The 20,422-nt window shown below is 46.3% G+C and overlaps 1 protein-coding gene across 4 annotated transcripts in view; it reads right to left on the reverse strand.

Moving 5' to 3' along the window:
* The window catches only part of kdm6ba (lysine (K)-specific demethylase 6B, a), a 106,212-nt gene that overhangs the window by 20,443 nt on the left and 65,347 nt on the right, over positions 1 to 20,422 (reverse strand). For 2 of the 4 annotated variants that reach the window (XM_086196793.1, XM_086196794.1), the window contains one exon: positions 6,261 to 6,327. The gene's annotated coding sequence lies outside the window, so the exon portion shown is untranslated. Of the gene's footprint in view, positions 1 to 1,282; positions 1,675 to 6,260; positions 6,328 to 20,422 lie in introns of those variants that run through there. The other 2 variants (XM_086196798.1, XM_086196792.1) reach the window with 1 other exon arrangement.

Genomic DNA, 20,422 nt, shown 5'->3' on the forward strand with positions numbered 1-20,422 from the left:
CGCCCTCGCTCCTACTGAGATCACGAGACAAACGGTGTGTGTGTGTGTGTCGATTTGTTGCTTTAACTTTTTTACAACCTCCGACATCAAACGCTGCTGGTTTCCATGTCAATCGATGTGATCGGAAATAGATCTTCTTCAAAGCCCCCCCGCCCCACGTGACCCCAGCACGCTCCGGGAGCCTGATTCGTCGCTTTATTACCCGCAATAAACGAAGCCGGATCAAGAGGAACGACCGAGCCACAAATCCTCCGCCGCCTGCTGAACGCTGGTGACGTCATAACAATCACCTATATTAACTACGAACGAGCCAAAGCCACGCCCACCGGCGACCTCGTCCCGGTTTAACCTCGTCTACTGGTTATAGTTCCTCGTCGCAGCGGCTCCGGGAACTCCTCATGTTGAGAAACTCAAGACTTTCAGACCCCCCCCCCCCTCCAAAAGAGAGGTGATGCAAATCACTTCCTTTCAAACCCGCTCTTTGTGTGTGTAAAGATTGACGGGGGGGGGGGGGGGGGCGGTAATGGGGGTGGTGGCGGCTATCCATTCACTTTATACGGCTGCCGACCTCACTGCTCCTGCCCATCCCACACCCCCACCCCCACCTACATACACACACACACACACACAATGGTGCGAGATCTCCTTACACAGGCAGTTTTCTTCCCCGTCCTCCAGCCCCCCCCCCCCCCCCCCCAAGTAGCGGGATGTCCAACCAGAGAGAGTCGGGCCCCCAACCATCACTTTAACTCGCAAGACCTTAAAAGTTCGGGGATTATTATAATATTAATAATAGTATTATTATTATTACTGGGGGGGGGGGGGTCACACATCTTAACTCCTCAGACAAATTACAGGAATGACTCTTGCCCACGTGCCCCTGGATCCAGTAATCATGATGATTGGTGGATGTGTGAAACACACACTCACACACATTTACGGGGTTGTAGTCACCTGAGATTAAAGGACCTGGGGGGGGGGGTGGAGGAAAAAAACCCAAATTCCCCCACCTTATCGATCCCACATGGTGGAGCTTTGATCAGCGGTTCAGGATGGAATCATCCGTTTCAACACCTCGTTAACCTCCAGCAGCAAGTTCGACCTGACAGGTCTGGACCAGGTTTTGAGCAGGTCTGGATCAGGTCTATACTAGCAGGTCTGGATCAGGTCTACCTCTCTATGAATAAGTCAGGGGGGGCGCTCGTATCTGGAGCTTCTCTCTTCTCACTCGCAACCAAAACAAAGTGGGACTCCGGTCGACGGCGGCCGGTCCCGCACTCACCGCTCCCTCCCGCAGGCGTCTATCTCCTGTTTCTCCACCGTGAAACCCGTCTCTCTCCGTCCACCTTGTCCGGGGTTTATATCCGCGAGTCCGGTGTGTGCAGAGAAATTCCCAAACCAGCCGGCTGATCAAAGAGCAGCAGGGCTACAGCCCCGGCGTCTCTTCCTCTGCGAGCAGCCGGGAGACACACGGCTTCTCCGGGGTCCGTCCTTCGGCTTCTTCCTTCCACTCGGTCGAATATTCCGTTCGATGTCCGGCTGTGCCGCGGCGGCAGCAGCGGCCGTGTCTCCTGCTTGGGTCTCTCGGTTTGTCCGCGTCGAGCTTCGCTTTGCCTCACACAAGCAGGCAGGGATCGGATTGCACTGAGCAGTGTTTTAAAGGGACAGAGTCACGCTCTTACACACTCACACACACAGACTATAAGAGAGGCTCACATACACGCCCGCTCTGACGTCACAGCACGTCCCCGGAATTCCCTGACAGCGCAAACTGGCACCGAGTCTCACGACTGCTGGTACCAGAGCTCCCCCTCCATCCTCCGCGATTCCGGCCCATATTCAGCTGCTGGAGGAGGACAGCAGCGCGGCTCAGGCTTTACACGATTCTCTTAATGACTGATTGACTGTTTTCTGTCTACAGCAAAAGAACTGTTGTAATGGATGAGATGATGATGATAATAATGATAATAATAATGATGATGATGATGATGTAATGGATGAGATGATGACAATAATAATAATAATAATAATAATAATACTAATAATAATAATGTTTTGTGCATCCAGGCTTACAAAACAGCCATTAAACTCATAAGACACAATAACAAAGGTGATTACTGCAAATAAAAAGCAAAAGTTGTTCTTTAATTTCTTTTTCTGAGATCTAAAGGTTCCCCAGTTTCTTGGGGGAACCTCTGAGGAAGCTATGTAGCTTTTTATCCGGACTTAAAATAATAATAAAAAGAAGCAGCCGTGTGGAGTCTGATCGTTGAACGGCGTTCGCTAGCTCTGTTGTTCTCTGTCGACAGGTTTTGACGTGTGCAACCCTGCTGACATCAGTGTCAGAATGATGGACTGGAACATTTGGAACAGACTATCAGCTGGATCTTGAGTCGAGTGTTTAGCTAGCTGTTGTAGGCTAACAGCTGGCCTCAGCATAGCCACATTTTTCAGGGCTGTGTTCTTTATCTTACTGCGAGGCAGATGAATGCAATACGGATGTTTATTCTATACTCTACTTAGTGCATGGCGCTATATTGGATTTATATATCACTTGCAATACAGAATTCAGGGTTTGATCTTACCGCTAGCCCAGTAGCCTGTGGCTAGTGGCAGTAGCAGTACTTTTATTCGTTTTTTTTTTAAATAAATCATTTTCCACCTAAATTCGGAGCAAACTCTCCTTTCACTCTGCTTCCAAGGCATTCCATCTTGAGTCAAACCAAATCTCGTGTCCACTGCTTAGCGAGGTTTGTGTGGCAGACAACATAAGCATGTGTAATTAGTAAAGTTCATTAAAAGGGCTTTTTTTTCTCGTGGTGAGTAAAACTGTGTACACGCAGTGACAATAATGTGTTAAAAGTACATCTAAACTAATAAATTAAATAGATTATGAAACCTTTCAGGACTTTGTAAAATTCAAACATTGATTTGTAAGCTCCAACCCCGAGTCTGATATATTGTTTATGAACAAGGCGGGGGGGGGGGGCAATAAGAGGCTCCTTCTTTCTTGTCATGACACAGAATGAAGTATTCGACGTGCGCTTTTGGAGCAGCCAGGAAATATCCTGTGTGAAGTAAACAAGGCTCTGAAAAACACAAATCTGTCTCTCTGAGGCCGGAAACATTTGGCTGCTCCTGGCTTCTCCCGGCCAAAGTAACCATCCTGTACTCTGTAATAACGCCAGAGAGCCACACTGGTACGACCAGCAGTGTGTGTCACACATGGAGGTTATATTTAGAAAGTTATGGCTCAGCAGGACAACAGGAGGCTAAATTAGCTGCCGCAGGGAAGATGGGAGTGTGTCATGGATGATGCTGAGAGGATGACATAAGCATTGCACACACATACACACACCACGTTTATTTGTGGCCTGAACTATTCTCTATAAAAAAAAAAAAAACAAGGCAACACAAACAATAAGATCTGAACACCATGTAACATCTTCCTGCCTCGGTACGGAGCAGAGATGCTATCAGACTTGTGCTGTCTGTTCCCTCTCTCTCCATGTGTTTGGTGATAACTGAAGATTTTAGTATGCCATGAAGAGAGGTGTGTGTGTGTGTGTGTGTGTGTGTGTGTGTGTGTGTGTGTGTGTGTGTGTGTGTGAGTGTGTGTGTGCTGGGTGAAGTAAGTGAATGGCATGTGTGGTGTGAGCCACCAGGGTCAATCTAGAGTCTATTGTTCGATCATGTGTCTTGTGTGTGGAGGGAGGAGGGACGCAGCCTGGCGGGGGTCTCTCTGACAGAGTGCATGTGGACATGGGTTTGGAGATCAATCAGCAGGTTACTGGTAATATGGAAGCACTGGGAGTGACCAGGATATCTGGTGACCGAAAAGAGGGTCGAGAACAAACGTGACAAATATAATCCCGACAATCTGACGATTTATAAAAACTCTCCGGCCCCCTGACCAATGTTATTAGAATTAATGTGTGTGATAATACATCAAGTCAGCTGGAAAGACGTTTTTATCACATTCTTCAAAACTAATTACATCCTGAATGGCTGCACTTCTTCATCATGCATATAAAGCCGCTAACTGACGCGTGTAGAATACATATGATCCTCTTCTTCTTCTTCTCTCTGTTGTGTGTTGTTGTTCCCGACGTGAACCCACAGAGGAACATTAAGCTCCCAGGCTAAATTGGATGCCTTTTTTAAGTTATTGATTACTTCCTAGAGGGAAGTTTCTAATTGATCAAGTTTACATGTATGTTTATGTTGCTACCAGAGTGTGAAATCATTCAAGTAGCATTCAATCTAACATTTTAGGGATGATAAATTATGTCATATATAGGGGAGAATATTACACCCTATGGAATATTCTCATAACAAAAAAGATCCAGGCTGGGGTGCGAGAGGTACTGCTGGTACTCTGGAGAGGCCGCTGAGGCTCCACCTCTCTTGATAGGGTGCACTTGCATTGTTATACGATCATTATATTTCTAAAAGATCTATCACTGATCTTGATCATGATCAGGTCCCGAACCCTCCCGCCCTTCACCACCCACTCCAGCGCAGGCGTGATCTTTACAAGCCGTCTATGGGTGCAGCTGCCTGCTTGATCTTAATGTGGTACTGCAAAGTGCTAGTAATACTTTACTGAAGAGTAGCGTTACACACATTTCATGTGTTGTGTTCGTTGATGAGATGGTCTTAAACTGAGTGTCCTAAAGTTGTTGGTGGAGTTCATATGTAAATGAAGCCACTGACTTACATGCTTGCTGATGCACAATCATAATCACATCTTCCACTTGGTGTGTGTGTGTGTGTGTGTGGCTGTGTGTGTGTGTGTGTGTGTGGGGGGCTGTGTGTGTGTGTGCATGTGGTGGGAGGCTATTAGCCCTGTGAACAGAAGTGTATTGCTGACTGATGTGGGCACGGGTGGGACCTCAAGTTTACCACACACGTACCTCTTGTGGGTTCTCTCATAGATGTACAGCCAATGTATGTCTGAGCCCCCATCATTCACCACCCACAAGGGCTGTGAAGGCATGTGAACCCGTGTGTGTGTGTGTGTGTGTGTGTGTATGTGTGTGTGAGCGTGCGTGTGTGTGGAATAAGGACAACAAGGAGGACTTATGAAGCTGTGTGTTTGAGTTGTCATAGTTCCACAGTCGTAGGAGACAGTGTCCCTGGTACAGATGGTATTTCTCAGCCTCTGATATGTAGGATAGTGAGTGGGACTCTGTGTGTGTGTGTGTGTGTGTGTGTGGTGTACTGTGAGTCAGCCTTTTGGGTACATTGAGAGACCGACAGACACAATAATAATCACCTCCACACACATACTCACACCACAAGGAGACTGAGAGGCAGTCAGTCAGTCAGACAGCCTGGTTTAACACACCCACATATAGCAGCAGTGTAGCCGGCTGAATGGAGATCTCCAGCCCTCATAATTAGGGTCCTCATTCAAGGAGAGTGCAGCCGAGAGGGAACCCGCCTTTCCCTCTAGTTCCTCAAACAACCGGCTAATCCTAACTGTAGCTCTATGATAAGCTAAGCACTTGAGTCCTGCATAATATGCATCCGCTATCTAAAAGTTGTACACGGTGAAAAGTAAACTCCACTTAAAAGGAGATTTAAACAGCTTGTGTGGCTCTTGAAAGCGCACACCCAGTTCATAGGAGATTGTTCATGGGTTGCTTCCCCTCTCGAGAGATGGAAGCACCATCCATGTTGCTCTGGTGCCGCAGACTATCAACAGACCCTCAAAAGCAAGAAGATGAGCTTGTAGCAGCTCTGATGCTCATTGTAGGCTCGTTGTACAATAACAGTGCTCTACACTCAAAAGTATTCACATTTAAATGTCTTGATCTCACAAAGACCTTTTCTTGCCCGCAAAACTCCAGAATGCAGAAAGAGTCAGACACATATATTCAGCTTGAATGCCTTATGATGGCAAAGCTGACCAACAACATTGAATTAAAAACTGTTAATGATGTAGAGGACATGAATAATACCAGACAAAGTTGGTAAATGGATGTCTTGGGACAGTTTTGCTGTTGTTAGCCGTCTGTTACTGTTAGCCTCAAGCTAAATGTGCTTGGCTGGACCTTCCCACCCACTGGAGTCACAAAGAAGTGAAGCAGGTGTCTATCAATAGTACAGGTGCTTTTAATGCACATCATTGTGTTATTCAGAATCATGCAGGTAAGGGGGGGGGCATCTATTTTTCAAAGGAAGGGCTGAATGTGTAATGTGAGCTGTGTGTTTGTTGATGAAAGAATGACAAAGAAAGAGAGGAGGAGACTTACCGGGTGATCATGGGAAACGTAGTCTCGTCTGCCTGCGTCACCAAAGCACCATGATATCTTCCACCTCCTGAAACCACAACATGGAGGAACAAAGGTCAGTGTGGAGGTTAGACAATGTCAATAAGAGCGACGGTGAAGAGGAGCATGGGGAAAAGGCAACATGGCTTCTCTTTCATGCTCACATTTAAAAGGATTTCCTTGAAATTCCCATTTTAACCCATCAAACTTTGATTAGCAGCCGTGTGCAGTTCATTTCTATTTTCAACCTTTTGCTGATACTCAGTCAAACTTGTCAATGGCACTCCACTGCGGTTTAAAGAAGCAGTCAGGGATGTAAGAGGAGGGAACTCGAGGGTTAACAGATTTTGTTCTGTCTTCCTAAGATAACGGAGCTCATTCTTTAATCCGCTGGCTTGTTGCATCATGCACATCTGACGTTTGCAAACTGTTCTGTGGTCGTGATGTTGTTGATATGCCATTTGGTTTAGTTTATGAAACCACATTGTGCATGTGTGTGTGTGTGTGTGTGTGTGTGTGTGTGTGTGTGTGGCAGCCAAAATGCACAGTAGGGCCCAGACCAGTGCTGTGGCCATCTGTGTGAGTGTGTGTGTGTTCCTCGTGTGCTGCCTGTTCAATGACTCACACTGTCGGTGCTGGGTCACATGACTGAGAACAGGTGGCACTTCCCCCATCCCAAACACAAACACACACACACACACACACACACACACACACACACCTCCGCTTGCACTCTGAGAACACACAGCACCTATGATGGTGATCAAACATCTGCGATGAGCAAGTGACTTCCAAAATGTAACGTGTTACTTTTATGAGGCAGTAATAAGTGATTTTACAATAGTGCTGTCTGTGTAAAGAGATAAGTTACTGGTTACACAACTTTTGCACACTTTTCAATAAAATAACACAGTTATTACAACAAGGCCTGAAAATAATGGCGGTGCGTGATTCACATCCTTGTTCTTAATGTACACAAATCTTCTAGTTACACCTTTTTCCTGTGTTCGTATACATTAACATACATTGTACTTTAATGCGCATGTTTGTATACATGTTGCAGTAACATTCCAGGGATCAAATATTTCAGTCAGTTCAGTCCACTCCTTATACCCCAGGCTGCTTCCTGTAACAGCTCTGATTGGTCAAATGTGTCACGTAGTGCTTTCATTAATCGCAGAACGAAGCTGCAACAGAGCAAAAGGGTTCCTCGTGGGAGGCTACGTCGTACTGGACACAGTGACTGTAATGATATTATTTTATTATAATCATGCTAGATTAATCAAATTTCTGCCTAAAAGTGCTTTACTATTGTTACCATCAACACAATCAAACACTAAAGGGAGGTGGCACACTACAGCTTGACACACACACACACACACACACACACACACACACACACACACATACACACACACGTATATATGCCCTTTCTACAGATGGTTGTGGTTGACATTAAATGTCACGACATCTCCTCCTCTCTTCACACATCCTTTCTCCTCCTCTCCTTCTCTATCTGTGTCACCTCTCAGAACAACATTTTTTTGGTACCAGCAGTTCACGTCGGTGCTAAACTGTTAGCAGGTGGACAACACGCGCTTGTTCTTTCACTCTCCTCTGATGGTTTACCTACAGGGCTGCAACACGCACACACGCGGTGGCGTCCATATGCTTCTCAAAGTGTGTGTACACAGTTTAATATACATAGCCCCAGGCAGGTTGTGTGCATGTGTGTCAGACAGGTTTGTCAATAAGAGGCATATATAGCTGGCTCAGCCCTCTCTGATCTCTCAGCTCCGTAGTTAAAGCCCCCAACCTTTGAACTCGGGTTCAAAGGTCACACCCCCTAAAGGGCAACAGCTGGCTTCACAGTACAGTTAGTCTGAGTGTTTGTGTGTGTGTGTAGGAGAGTGTATTTTGAACAGAGCCACCTCCTATGCCAGAGTCAGAGCAGGCGTATGAATCACTGAATAAATGTCACGGGCTTTGACATCATCATTTGACCTTGATTGATATCAGGGCTGCAGGCCTTTACCCTACCTCTCCCTGCCAGCTCTCAATACAGAGCCGGCCTAATCTCCACATGGGAGAGTCTGGAGCTGATAGAAGAAAACAGTTTGAGAGTAAAGGTTATACACCTTTAAAGTGTTGCATTAGACAGTGAGGGGGGAGTCTGAGTGAGAGACAGAGGGACACAGAACCAAAGTCTGTAGACTGTAAAGGTTAACCAGTGGGAGCGTTTACCTTTGACATTAGCTAGAGGAGAGAGAGAGAGAGAGAGAGAGAGAGAGAGAGAGAGAGAGAGAGAGAGAGTCACAGGGGTGGAGCAGGGCAGGACAGAGGAGGAGGAGGAGGGCGACAAGGCCCTGAGCTAGACAAAAAAAAATAAAGGAGAATGAACCAAGATAGTGCAGTGATAGGCAGAGTGAAAACAGAGCAGGGTGACTTTGTCAATAGAATCAAAAAACAAGGAACAAATGTCACAAGTCCAGAAAGTTAAAAGGGTTTGCTTGAAGAGTGCACGAAACCTCAAGTTCAATCATCAGCATGTAGCAACATAACTGTGGTTTTGTTTCTTCAGCTCCAAACCAGGAAATTGTTTATTACTAATTATTGCAGAGCCCTCGAGGAATGAAGGAGTTTATGCACCAACTTTATACATCTGATAAAGGTGTAAATATTATCAAATACTCGTTTTTTTTAATTTACCAGCTTATCAACCTCAATGGCTTCCAGATGCAAGAGTACAGTTAGCCATGTTGGCTAATGTACCGTTAGCCGATGCGCTACTTGGCTAACTTGGCTTTATTGGAAAAGCTGTGACAACTCACTTATGTGGTCATGTGTGTGCAACATTATCTAACCAGTGGACTCATATTTTAAGTGTATAGAAGGTCAGGAGGAGAAGATCTGGCAAATTGCTTTTGTAGGCTACATAACAACACACAATGTCTCACACTGGCGGAAGTGTGTGTGTGTGTTTGTGTGTGTGTGTCTGTGCACCAGGCCATGCAGCTAATCCATCACATGCACTCCTGTGCAAAAAAGTCAGCTTTGACTACTTTGCTTCATCCTGTACATACTGACCTAGTGTACAGTAAAAATCAGCTTACACCCTCACCCAACACACACATTCAGTACCCCCCCCCCAGCGTGTGTAATCATGAGTTGAATAGCCATGCCTGGGCTGCTGGAGTCCTTAGTCACTAGTGATTCACAAGGTCTCTTCAAGTTTGGGCGGAAAGCTTCATACCTGTATACACACACACACACACACACACACACACACACACACACACACACACACACACACACACACACACACACACACTACCCGACTCTCTAGATTCACTGCTTGTCTGTTTATCTCTCTGCTCTATGACCCTTTGTCTGCTGGACTCGCAGCATTGTGTGTTACCAGGGAGTCATTCAGGACTCGCTAAATCCTGAGATGAACTTATGCCACCATTAACCAGCTGCAAAGGCTGATCAACACGCTGCCGTCACACAGATAATCATGAACGAGGCCACTCTGCTCTGTTGGAATGCGGTCACACCGCACTGCTAACTTGTGTGAGCTCGGGCTGCTGTCATTTTCGTTGGCACATTAAAGGGATCTTTGAAACACCAGTCACATGTGATGTAGGAATGACAAGCAGGATTTGTGTTCTTGTACTCAGAAAAGACTGACGAGTGACTGATCTGATCTAAGAGGCTGATTTATCTTTGGCTATGAGTGTAAGGAGCCAGCCAGTGTGTTTCTGCCTCATCTGCCGGTAAAACGTGCGTGAGCTTGCAAGGCGGGAACTGGCACAACTACAGACGGCAAGGAGTGTCAGGCTGACTGTGGTAGCGAAACTTTGGCTCGGTGAACTTGTGCCACATGGCTTCAGTAAAAAGGTCATGGTGAAAAAAAAAAAAAAAAGAAACCCAAAAGCCTGGCTCGCTAAAACCATCACACCCACTCTGACTCCCACTTACACAGACGTCAATGGGCAAATGAAGTGACAGACAAACTGACTTCCCTTTGAGGACAAGCAAGGAAATGACACTCATGGGAGCAGAAGGGTGACAGACGACAGACACCCCAGACACGCCCTGAGACCGTCTGAAGACCCAGACTAGCGAAGCCCGCAACCAGACGAGTAGGAGGCAGGGAGACAGAGTGACAGAGGGGTAGAGAATGAGAACGCTGCTGCCAGACTCAAGACCTGAGCACAATTACGTGTGCATATCAAGACGTTTGTGCCAGCATGTGTGAAGGAGTGTTTGATGAACCCTTTAAACACACACGCACACACATAGCCAAACAGCATTTAATGGGAATCATGGTTATGCCACGAAGTGCACATTTGTTGTGATTCTGTTCTGTCGACCAGTTTGGAACGAACCGGTGACGCAGTGCTGCCAGGAGATGCTGATGTATGCAAGGACACATGTGGTCATGACTAACAAGAGCAGAAGAAGAAGAGTCTCTAAGAATCACCTTCCTGAAGATGAAGATGGCAAAAACAGCTGGTCCGTCACGTGAGTTACAACTTCTTCTTTTTTTTTGTCCAAGTTAAGGGTTGCTGGCTGCTGGGCTGCTGTGTTGTGCTTTCACTCTTCTTTGAAACTTCACATTCTTCCATTTCTTTGTCACACAATGCTTTCGAACGTGCATCAAAACAAGCTGGGAAACTGCGACTGCTCAGAGCAAAAGCATTCGATGGCGGTACAGTCCCTCAAAACAGCATCCCACATACGTGTGTGCAGACTAACTGCTATCACACACCCTGGCGGAGGGGAATGTGTCACACCAGTCAAACATTTGTTAATGTTTTTTACAGAAAATGTGAGTAGAGCACACTTCAAATATGTTCCTTCTCTAATTCTGAATAATATCGTCAACAATAACGTCTTTAAAAATAGGATCTTGTGCAACGTTACAGAGGGACACTCTCGTCAGCAAGCCGACCTGTGGAGGACTCTCACAGGCTAAGTATCCAGACACACACTTGGTGGCTCAGCAGCAACAACAACAACAACAACAACAGCCCTCGAAAGAAGAGGCGCAGGCTGCTGGCAAGCCTCAGCTCGCTCGCACAAAAACACACAAACCCGCTTGCAGATCTTGAGCCTGAGGCGTCACCATTTACACAAGCAAAACAAAATAAAGACTTCCATGAAAAGATGAAACAAAAGCGATCTTTAAGTTGACAATGATAAGTGTGGGACTCTGACAATGACTCACAACAACAACAACACTTTCCACACTTTGGTGAGGAGCTTTTCTGTGTATTACTGTGCGTGTCTGTCTAATATGAAGGGAGGCCTTTATGAGAAAGGTGTGTTTTCAGTTCCACAAAGACATTCATCCACAGACACACAAACTGGTTGTGGGCTGTGGGTGAGTGTTCGTAAATGTGTGTGTGTGTGTGTGTATGTGTGTGTGCTTGAGTCATTCCAAGCTTACATATCTCAGTAAAGATGCTACACTGTACTATGCAGTTGCACAATGCCATTCAAGGTAACTGCCACATACCAAAAAGACTGACTCAGGTCTTTGCAATCACCCTGCTGTGTGTGTGTGTGTGTGTGTGTGTGTGTGCGCGCGCTTGCTCCCAACCACAATGATTTCATCGTTATTAAATATAAAAGGCTGAAATGGAAATTTCTGATGTGCCACAAGCCACACACAATGAAGGTGTGTCTGAAAGCAAAAGTGAGCTCAGTATGTGCATGCAGTTATATAGAATACTGTGTGTGTGTGTGTGTGTATGAGAGAGAGAGAGAGAGACTTGAGCTGCATCTTCTGCATCTGCTTACAAAGGCGTCTTTATCTGTCTAAAACACACGTGATCCCCACATGGTGGTTCATACCCTCTTCACAGGACCACACACACACACACTTACATGAACACACACACACGTATACACACACACACACACGAAAAGTCACTTCATCCACCAGAAAGTGAGCATGCAGCCCTTAAACTTTTACCCCCCCCACACACACACACACCTATCTTATGGAGGTATCAGTGTCTGGGTATTTAAAAGGAGGCTGCCAGGCTGCCCTCCAGACACTGTGACCCCACACTTCCTGCTCTGGATAGGCGCCACAGCTGAGTGGCACGCGCACACACACAAACCCACGCACACACACTGATCTTTCACAGCAGACATCAAGTTCATGAGAAAAAACACAGAACGTGTAGGTCCCACATTCATATGTGTGTGTGTGTTTTTGTGTGTGTGTGTGTGTGTGTGTAGGGGCAAACAGAACCATTGAGCCACCTTGAAGAAGTAAAGGATCATCAAGAGTTTTAATCTTTGAAATGAAAAGTCTCCCAATAGTTCCTTTACACCAGACCGGCTTGACATGCAGAACTCCACCACTAGGTGTCGCTTCACGCAGTAACCGGCTTCCTCCCAGGGACCAAGAACCAACAAGTTCGTAGACTGGAGACTCTGAATTGTCTTTAGGAGCTGTTGTGGGGTCAACGGTGGTCTGGCTCTATACTCTGACCTCATGAGGGATGGGTGACCTGTCCAAGCACATCTTGACGTAGTCTGTGACGCGCTAATAACCCCCCCTTACCCCTGAGACCAATTTGAGACCCCTGGTATAAATAAAGACAATGTGAAGTTAAAGGAGGTCTCCCAATGCTTCCCACTGGTTCACCCATACACTTGGATTTAGGGATGCTGCGGTTTCATTTAGCAACAACAGGTAATCATGACTTAACTTCTTCAATCCTGAAATTTGGGACTCAATGTACTTTGGTCTTTTTTCGTCACATTTTTACACTGAGGAAACAAACTTTGGCCTTTTCATCTCGACTCTGTAGCTTCAATCAGCTAAATGCCTGAAATTAAAGTAAAATATTAAAAGCGGAGAAAACTGCTTCAGGTGCTAGATTTTTAATGGTGTATGACCAGCTACCAGCCCTCTTGGGGGCCATAAAAAAAAAAACAGCAAGCAGAGCTGCTGATGTTGGAGTTGTGTACGCATGTGTGTAGAGTGTGTCGTATGTACAGTGTACGAGTGTACTGTATGTGGCATGATTATAATCTTCCCTGACACATTTGATGCCAGCATGAAAAACAGGCTGCTGACATGAGCGCTGTCACGTCTAGGCTTAATAATCAATGGCAGGTAGAAATATTCTAATGTTCAAGTAGGTTATGTGTGTGTGTGTGTGTGTGTGTGTGTGTGTGTGTGTGAGCGACATGAATATGTATGAATGTAATATGTAGTGGGAGGGGCTTGAGCGACTCTATACACCGGCCGGATTTGCACCACTGGCAAATCTGTCAGCGTCGCCATGGAAATACTCTGCCAATCGTGTTGTAATCATTGCTGTAATCCTCTTCCAGAGGAATTCAAGTGCAGGCAGCCTTATGAACACACACACACACACACACACACACACACACACACACACACACACACACACACACACACAGAGTTTATGCTAATGCTGCTTTTGATCCGTATACATCTTACATTGTCTCTTTATTCTCAGTGCTTGTATTTGATATGTCGTGTGTGTATATGCATAACCATGTGTCAAAGACATGTCGTCGTGTGTGAGTGTGAGTGTGTGTGTGTGTGTGTGTGTGTGTAAATGTGTGCCCTTGACCAGCTGCACAGGGCAGAGGAAATGAGGCGGAACCCAATCTGGTCCACACCTGTCTGTCTCTCTAGAGGGAGGAGACCCCCCACCCACCCAACACACACACACACACACACACACACACACACACACACACACACACACACACACACACACACACACCTTCATAAGTGCACTGAGTCAGATTATGCATGCAGCAGCCGGCTAAGGAGCTTGGATCTATTAATGTATGCAGAGACTGTTTTATGTTTGTGTATGCTTTATGGGAGTGAGTGAGTGAGTGAGAGCAAGACAGAGAGAGAGAAAGAGCTAGAGAGAGAAAGATGATGTTGTGCATGTGTGTTTGTGCTGCACGATGGGGTGAGAGAATGGAGAGATATTAAAAAGCCGAGAGGAAGAGACGTTCGAGGAAGAGAGGGGATGGAGGAGGAGAAGATGAAGAGATCGGGGTTGACAGCCTGAGCCACACAAGGACAGAAAGAGAGAATGAGAGAACGAGAGAGAGAGCGATGTGTGTGTGTGTGTGTGTGTGTGTGAGGTTGAGGGTGGGGTGGGGGGGTGGGGGGTTACTCCAGGACGCCAGAACCCAGTGACATGACACAGATGCACTGTGCTACTGTGCACAGAGCAGAGGGGTTGGGGAGGAGGAGGGTAGAGAGCGACAGAAAGAAGAGGAAAAAGAGGGGGATGGGTGTGTGAGAGCCGCCCTGCTCTCTCCTCATGACTCTGTGGAGGAGGCAACGTGAGCCTTGGTACCCGGGGTTCCACTGGGTCTGCCTTTGTCTCGTTCCAGCTACAACACCCGTCCACTCCACAGCTGAGAGTTCCACCGGCGGCGCTTTGTGAACTTGCTCCTTGTGTCTTGGTCTAGTTTCTGCGTGTGTAGCAAATGCATGGCAACACTGTTCTTTTCTCTCTGATCCGTCCATCAGGAGTCTGCACATTGTGTTTTAGCTCGGAAAAACTTCTGCGAGGACTTCCTGTCCAGTTCTATCTGCTCTGCGCAGCTTCACGCAGCTCACGTCAAAAAAAGTCCGATGCGTGTTCTCGGCGGAGCAACTTCTGGTCTTCGAGAATGGCGGCAAAGCAGCTGCGCCCGCTGGAACGACGCAAACGCGGCGTCTTCATTTTTACCTGCTTAATTTCCACATGTTTTTCTCTTCATTTTTGAACTTTTCACTCCAGTTCTTGCGTCATTGCTCCGCTTAGCTGCATTTCATCTTGTGATTTTAGTTCAGCCAGGCTAAGTAATGGGCAGGTTCTTGCTAAATGACGGGTCCCATGAGAGCCAGATGCCCAGGCAGGGCTCCTCTAGCTGCTGCTGCTAAACGCTGGTTTAAGGCTAAAGCCCAAGCGGACATTTTCGGCCGCGCAGATGCTGAAACTATTGAGGTCAACTCGATCATCTGCTCGCATCAAGATCAAGATTTTATGCAAACTCGCATCTCAGGAGGTGAAATCTTTCCATCAGAGAAAAACGTAAACTAAATATTATATCCCAGCCTGCAAGCGGTCTTCCACAAACTTCAGCAAACATCGTTGTTCCATGTCCCTTCAAAAATCTCAACATGTTCATTTCAATGTTTTTTCAATTAAAGTGTGAATAAGAAGGACGATTCCTTTGATCAATGTCAATCCCATCACAGTTAAATCACTCAAAATAATTGCATTTGGAGTTTTTATCTTTCCATTGAGCCTTTCTGTCTTGAAGCGCATCAGCAGCAATCAACCCTGCAGCTTTAAAAGGATTCGACCGGAGCAACATCCCTTTAATAGAAGCTCCAAAAGTCCATTCATTCAATTCTTTTCTCAACATGTGATTGTTCCAGGGTCACTTTTTTTTGGATTCAGCCTCTACAGTCCCGGCTGGGTCACACCAGGTCAGATTCAGCTGCATTACAGCTGAAAACAGGAGGAGGGAGCTGTTTAGGACAGAATATTATAGCAGTGTGCATTAATGACAGAGATGAAAGTGTGATTATAGGGTTCATATGCTAGATATCACTATCTGAGTGTGTCTGAGAAAGCTATTTTTCCACCACAGATTGTGATGCACGCACTGTAACGTATAGAGAATGATATATGCCGCTTAGTCTGCGTGATAACACACACGCCCACACACACACAATCTCATTTCCAAGTCGCATCCAGACAAACTTATAGCTGAAGAACACGCATCCACCCACACACACGCACTTCACACTACAGAAAACCAAGCATTAACATATATACATGCTAGCAGCCCATCAGTACCCCATCCATCCATCTCCTGCTCATTCATCTCATCCCTCCATCCATCCCTTCACACCTGCCAGGCCTACAGCAAGGTCACACACCTCAATTACACTGTACACACACACACCCACACACACGCACATGCACATGCACATGCACACAAAGAGCGAGAGAGGGAGTGTGATAGAGAGGGAAGATAAGAGAGGAGGAGCGAGAGGGAGCAGATTTCACGCTACCCTGAGCACTGGCTAGCATGCACCAGTGTTTCTGACATTTTATTTATGATGTGCAATGTTCAGTGCTTGGCTTTTTCCTTTCCTCTCCCCTTCATATCCAGCTTTGTGTCCGTGGTTCAAGCAGCAAGTAGCATTAGCCCTGGATAACCTCCTCAGCCAGCCATATGAACTCAGTACAAACACACAGACATGCTGCTAATTTCTATGACCGCATTTAAACACTACTTAAAGGGAAATGAAGGATTTGTAGTGATCCGTCCAGCATCTATTTTAGATCAAAACTGATGGAAGCAACGTGAATGCAAGCAGCCACTGAGAGCTGTAATACACACCAGCTTAATGCAGATACCAGAGTGAATATCAGGCTGCAACATCACCACTAATGCGCCCTCCAAATAAAGACACCATGAATCTCAATGTTTCCAACAGCCACATTAATGCACTACGGCGAAAGTGATCCTCCTATTAGAGGTTTCGGTATCTCCAGGCAGGCTGCTGTTCACCCATGCAGCCACAGGAGGCAGCCAGCTGTGTTTACACTGTTGGCTAATACAGCTGCCATATGGCAACAGAGTACAGGACACACACACACACACACACACACACACACACACACACACACACACACACACACACACACACACACACACACACACAGCTTCTGGAAACTGCAAAGACACTGGCCAAACACCACTCAGTGCACACTTTAACGCACCAGTTTGATTGGAAACTTTGAGCCCATGAGAGGGAGTGAACCAAATGGATCTGGGAGAATATTTTGGTGGTTGTGGGTGGTAGGAGGGTGAAGGCCTTCAGTTTGGGCTCATTAGAGCCACAATGCTGCTCATATATGGTAGAGCCGCCTACATGTGGCGGCCTATGGCCATCATCTGATGAGTGTAGGCGTTTTTAATGTCTTAACCACATTTCATTAAAGGTTTTCTTATCCCACTTGAGCACATGACTTGAAGAGGAATACATCTAGCTTTCTAATTTCATATTATTTGTTTCTGCTGAGTGAAAGAAGAAGAAATACATATTTATCTGACAAAGATGGACAACGTTCACCTCAATGGTTGTTTCTGTGCATCACTGATAGAAATCCTGTGGGAGAGATGTGTCATGACCTCCTCAATCATCCACGCACGCACGCACGCACGCACGCACACACACACACACACACACATACACAAGAGCAGAGCGCTTCCAGACATCTAGTCAAACAAAGGAAACAGAAAGTTAATTACAACACCCTCCACTGAACACACATCCATCTATTTTCCCCTCTGATCTCCGCAATCAACACCATCTGATCACAGAGAGAGTGTGCGCGTGTTTGTGTTGGTGTGTGTGTGTGACAGTGTGTGTGAGTGTGAGAGAGAGAGAGAGAGTGAGAGAGAGGGTGAGAGAAAGAGAGAGAGAGAGAGGGGGGAAGAGAGAGAAGCCAAAAGCCCAGTGAACCTCAGCATTGAGGGGTTTGGACAGCTGTAGTAGAGCATTTTGATTGACACAAGTTTAAGACAAGTAGGAGCGAGAGAGAGAGAGAGAGAGAGAGAGGAGAAGGAGGGTGCAGACAGACAGACATAGACTGGCGTGGTGGGGGCTCAAGTCCTCAAGACAGATCAGGTTACCAGCCTGGGGGGGTGCAGCAAACTCACGTGCACACACAATCAGACCCATAAAGGTCACAGTGCACCCGCTGCCCTCCAGACACACAGTTTGTTTACATGTTGTTAGAAAAAGTCCATTTATTCTGTTACTTTTAAACAGTAACACACAGTAAACACACCTAAATAATGGAGGTGGGGGGGTGAATTAGTCTGTTAAGTACACGCTTCAATCAGCCTGGCGTTCTAACCCAGAAAACAAACAGTGAAAAGTTGGCGGGGTGGGGGGTGGGGGGTGTCATCGTGGTGGGATAAACTGCGACAAAAACAGAGACAAACTTGATGCTGTCTCAGCTTCAGCAGTATTGGTTTCACGGTCTTTGAATTTAAGTCCATCCCTTGACAGGTACGTCAACCGGCAGTAGCGCCACCTAGCTTCTGGAGGCCAACATACTTTGGGGATGAAATCTATTCTTCCCCATCAGGACATGCTGACACAGCAGCAGTTCTAATCGACTTGTAACTGTGCGTGTTAATATATAAACGTGGTCGCTCCAGGGAAGCCTTTCACTTCACTTTGGTACACTCACGAAAGTATGCAGACCGTAAATCAGCTACAATTCAATCAAGACAAGAGAAGGAAATGAAATTAGGCACAGAATATGTCTGGTAGTGAAGTCACATGTTTAAGTGCTCCTTACCGAATCAAAGCGAAACCTCTGTGGCTCAGCTGTGAATCCTGAGTCACCAATTGAGAAGAAGTGGAGCGAGAGACACGGTGGGACGTGCGAGCATACACACACGCGCACGCACACACACACACACACACACACACACACACACACACACACGCAGTTACAATGTTACACAAGTGACAGGGGTCAGGGTTCAGTGTGGAACTGTGTTAAAGAGACAGCCAACAGAGAATCGAGGAAGAGCAGGAAATGAAGGAAAGGTAAAGGATGAAGAGGCCTCAGTGGTGTGATGTCTTTTGTGATAGAAATCAATTTTGTGCATGCAACATCCGTGGCAGGGTTTTGTGGAAGTATCCAGATGTGTCCCGATTCCCAGCCTTGGTCAGTTTGGGATAGATAAAAAAAAACCAAAAAAAACAGAGAAGAGGAATGAGAGGAAGAGGAGGAGGAAGAAGAAGATGGCAAATGAAAAGAAGAAAAATAACCAACAACCTCTAACCAAATCATCTACAAAGCACAACTCCCCCTCCCCTCACTGGTGAACTAATTAGAGCTGTCAGAACCTCCAGACACACAAACACACACACACACACACACACACACACACACACACACACACACACACACACACACACACACACACACACACACCTTCCTCTTCAACTTAACCTTCCCCCGCTCACAAACATAATCAGGTTAATGCTTCTCTGTGAGCTGATCATCTGGATCGATGGAGGTCACGGCGAGGTCGCTCACATGTCATGTGTGTTCTGCATGTGCGGTTAATTAAATTCTATGGGATGAGTGGTGATGCGACTGAGATGCACCGTTACTTGTAACCACTCACTCCTGATTCATCAGCTGTTTGAAGAGATACGGTTTGGTCTCTATGATCCAAAAGAAACAGAACACATAAAATCCACCCCCATTGAGCTCATCTTCACGTTAGGATTGGATCAAATGACTAAAAATCAGGGTGGAAGTGCTTCCGGTAGCCACCGGGCAAGCTCCTGGCTCGTATAACAAAGTGCTCCTTTTAAAGCAAGAATCTTTTCTTAGTGTGTTAAAAAAAAAACAACAAAAAAAAGAACTGCAGCTATGAAGTAAAGAGAACCCAAAGAGACGAGGCGCGATGGAACGCTTGTGCATCATTAACAGCGGGAGCCAAGCACGCAGCTTCCTGACAGAGCTGAAGAAAGACACTCATTTTCATTCACAGCGGTTCCCAGTGCAACCCCCCCCCCCATAACCTTATCCTGCACATGCACACGATTTCAGTTCAATCCCTAAACCCCCAAGCAGACATGAGACACACTCGCATGCACATAATCATTGTGTTTTCCTTTAACTGTCATGCAAGTTTTAAGCAAAGGGTGGAAATGCTGCAGACATGAGGTGCGTTTCTCTCAACAGGTTTTGGACTCACAGGGCTACATAGCTGTCACCTGAAGAGGGCGGGGTAGCGTCGCCACGCGCGGGCGACCGTAGAAGAGGAAGAACACCCACCAGCGAAACACGGCCAAGTCTCATTGTTGTCAGTGCCAGCGGTGGTTGGACATGTTGTTGTCCAGAGATCACCACAGAACTGCAACAAACGCAGCTGGCGAGTCACGTGAAGTGAAGATTCGCTACGTCACAGCTTCTCCCAAATTTTCCATCTTTTTTTTTTTTTTTTTTTAAATGTTCTTCAATTTAGCTTCAATGCTCAGACATCGCTAACATCAGGTGTTACAAAAGCTGTTACAATAG

Source organism: Aulostomus chinensis, chromosome 24, assembly GCF_037954235.1.
Source record: "Aulostomus chinensis isolate RoL2024-O1b breed Wild chromosome 24, RoL_Achi_v1.0, whole genome shotgun sequence".
NCBI lineage: Eukaryota > Metazoa > Chordata > Actinopteri > Syngnathiformes > Aulostomidae > Aulostomus > Aulostomus chinensis.